The following is a 3,948-nucleotide window of genomic DNA, read 5'->3' as shown; positions in this document are numbered from 1 at the left end:
ATATGACTATAAGTTTAATTGTAATCAGAGAATAATTGCTAACTTGCATTTTTTTAATTTTCCTAAATATTTGGTAATAGTAACTTTCAAGAACTAGTAATTTACATTGCATTGTTACATGAGCTGTATAGGTACAATGCCATGAAGTCTATGTACAATGTGTCCTAACAAAAACAATCTCCATTTTCTAGGCTTCTTTTAAATAACAAATAAAGGAGAATCTTCTAGTAATCTTTGACAACCATTTAGGGTCTTCTATTGAGGAATCTAATTTGTATCTTCTAGGGTGTATTTTTTGTAAATCTATTTTATAGTCTAAATAATTAATATACTCTCTTCTTTGAATTTTTATAGGAACAATTTGTAATCCCCAAGAAGTCATTTTTTTACTACTTTAATCATTCTTTATATATTATCTACACTTGAATCAAATAGTAAAATATCATCCTTGTAATTGTAAGGTATAGATTGAGGAAATTAATTATGTATCATTTTCAATAGGTGCTACACAAAATATTGGCACTTAGTGAAGTTATTTAACATTCCCTGTGGGAGAATCTTCTATTGATATCTCTTAGCAGGCTGAGAATTATTATAGTAGATACTGTGAAGGCAAATTTACCTCTGTCATTTTCTTGTAAAAGCATAGTGAAAAAAAAACAATCTTTTAAGACAATAACTATTAAGAGGCTATCAGTTAGGCAATAGAGAAGGCAAAGGAATGCCAGATTATAGAGAGGCTATTGGCAGAATTACCTTTTTAACAGTTCTTAGCTATGTTACCATCCTCCATTTTCCAGGCTTCTTTTAAATAAAAAATAGAGGAGAATCTCCAGGGCTAGTTTATTCTTAAATATGCTGAGCATTTCATTGCGCTTCTATCAGCTATTCTATAGCCTGCAGTTTCTCTGTTGTTAAAAGATATTGAGCAACCAATGAATGTTTGCCTTTCAACCATTTAAAAGATAAGTCTATTGATGCTTTTGGCAGAACAACAGCTGTTGTGCCATTATCTTGTACAACCAAAATTGTCAGTGACTGTTCTCTATAATAGCTCCTTGTATTTTTCCAAGAAACATATGTCAATTTAATTTTGTTGAGAAATGAGTGTTTTATTGCTGTAGCAAAACATGTTCCCAACTGGGTGATGGTGGTGCACACTTTTAATCCCAGCTCTCGGAAGGAGGAGGCAGGCAGATCTTTGTGAGTTCGAGGCCAGCCTTGTCTACAAGAGCTAGTTCCAGGACAGGCTCCAAAGCTTAGAAAAGCCCTATCTTGAAAAACAAAAACAACAACAACAAAAATGTTCCCACAAATTCATTGCTATGCTAACCATATGGCCTTAATTTTCTTTTCTGTCCTTCTGGCTATATACATTTGACCCATTTATGTTTTAACTGAGTTAAAGTTCTAGTCTCTAAAAGCTGAACATTTAACTCCAGAAAAGATGAATATTCTTATAAAATTATTATTACATCTGCACATATGTCTACTAGATCTTCAATAACAATGCCATTTATTTATGTTTTTAAATTTTGGTCTTTATTTATAAAAGTTTTCCAAAATAATTGCTTTATGAATTCTCCTAAAGTTTTTGCTCTCTCTTATATAGGTGTTTTATTGTTCCTTACAATAACATTGGATTCTTTAATGCTCTGGGAAGGAGTCTTCTCAGTGAAATGACTGGCCCAGATTTGGCACAGGGGCTGGCAGGAGGCCCCACAAGAAATTATCTGATGCCAAAGGATTACTTTGAATGTTTCTTGTTTATCTACATTCATTATTCCAATGCCTCCTTTTGCCCACCATCTGCATGATCCAGAAAAGAGGGGTATTCTGTTTGGATTATACTTAGAAAAAACTCTTGTCTCTATCTTATATGCCTCCCTCCAGCCAGCCATATCACTTCTATATTTATCCCCCTAGTGCTTGTATGAAAGGTGTGCAACTCCCAAGTGCTGGGAACACCTTTGTGTGAGTTCAATTTTTCTCTTTTAGTTGCAATCTCATGTAGCATAGGGTAGCTTTGACTCCTGGGATAAAAAGTGTGTGCCACCAATCCCTGGCCTCTAGTGTCTTAGCTGTGCACTCAGTTCTTCAAGAAAGCTTTATTTATTAAAACATAAATAAAATATCACTATCGCTGTATTTTGTTTTATTTTTATTGAACGCTATATTTCTCTCTGCTCCCCTTCCTGCCTCTCTCCTCTCTTTTATTCCTCCCCCAAGGTCCCCAGTTTATTCAGGACAGCTTGTCGTTTTCTACTTCTTATGTATATTAGATCTATGTATGCCTTAGTTAGTATCCTCATTGTTGTCTGAATTCTCTGGGAATGTGATTTGTAGGCTAGTTTTCTTTTTTTTATGTTTAAAAACCACTTATGAATGAGTACATGTGATAATTGTCTTTCTATGCCTGTGTTACCTACTCAAAATTATGTTTTCTAGCACCATCCATTTTCCTGAAAAATTCAAGATCATTTTTTTTTTCTGCTGTGAAGAACTCCATTTTGTAAATGTGCTACATTTTCCTTATCCATTCTTCGGTCAAGGGGCATTAGGTTGTTTCCAGGTTCTGGCTATGACAGACAATACTGCTATAAACATAGTTGAGCACATGCCCTTGTAGCACGATTGAGCATCCTTTGTATATATACCCAAAAGTGGTATTACTGGGTCTTGAGGAAGGTTGTTTTCTAATTTTCTGAGAAATTGCCAAACTAACATCCAAAGGGGCTGTACCAGCTTGCATTCGCACCAGCAACACAGAAGCGTTTCCTTTTCCCCACAACCTCTCAAGCATAAGTTATCATTAGTGATTTAAAATCAGACCTCTGCCTGATGTTTGGTTAGTAAAGATTTTTTTCCCACTCAGTAGTCTGCCGTTTGTCTTGTTGAAAGTGTCTTTTGCTTTACAGAAGCTTTTCAGTTTCAGGAGGTCCCATGTATTAATTGTTTCTCTCAGTGTCTGTGTTACTGCGGTTATATTTAGGAAGAAGTCTCCTGTGCCAGTGCATTCAAGTGTACTTTTTAATTTCTCTTCTGTAAGGTGCAGTGTGGCTGGCTTTATGCTTCTCTTTGATCCATTCGGACTTAAGTTTTGTGCATGGTAATAGATATGGGTCTATTTTTATTCTTCTACATGTTGATAGCCAGTTATGCCAGCACCATTTGTTAATTATGCTTTCTTTTTTTCCATTTGTTATTTTTTGCTTCTTTGTCAGAAATCACGAGTTCAAAGGTGTGTGGCTTCATATCTGGGTCTTTTATTCAGTTTCTGCATCTCTGGGATGAAGCCAACTTTATCATGGTGGATGATGGTTCTGCTGTGTTGTTGGATTCGATTTGCCAGTAATTTATTTAGTATTTTTGCATCAATGCTCATGAGTGAAATTGGTCTGTAATTCTCTTTCTTAGTAATATTTTTTTTGTTTGAGTATCAGCATAATTATAACCTCATAAAAAGAGTTTGGCAATGTTTCTATTATGTGGAATAATTTGAGGAATATTGGTATTAGTTTTGAGCTTAAGCCATCTGGTCCTGGGCTTTTTTGGGGGAGAGGGCTTTTGATGAATTTTTTAATTTTTCAGCAGGTATAGGTCTGTTTAATTTGCTTATCTGGTATTCATTTAATTTTGGTAAGTGATATTTATTCAGAAAAATCATCCATTTCCTTCAAGTTTTCAAATTATTTGGAGTACAGATTTACGAAATATGACCTGATGGTTCTCTCTACTTCCTCCATGTCTTTTATTATTTCTCACTTTTCATTTCTGAATTTGTTAATTTATTCCCCCCACCACTCCCCTGTGTCTGTGCTCTGTGTGCTGGCACCCAGTTACCGAGCTTCGGGCAAAGGGGCTCGAGGTTAAAAAACACAGACACACACAGACAGAGAGACAGAGACACTGGTCATACTTGAATTCCCCAAGAATGCCCCCTTTATT

The sequence above is a fragment of the Microtus ochrogaster genome, chromosome 1, assembly GCF_000317375.1.
Source record: "Microtus ochrogaster isolate Prairie Vole_2 chromosome 1, MicOch1.0, whole genome shotgun sequence".
In the NCBI taxonomy this organism is placed as follows: Eukaryota; Metazoa; Chordata; class Mammalia; order Rodentia; family Cricetidae; genus Microtus; species Microtus ochrogaster.
This window is presented reverse-complemented; position numbering follows the sequence as displayed.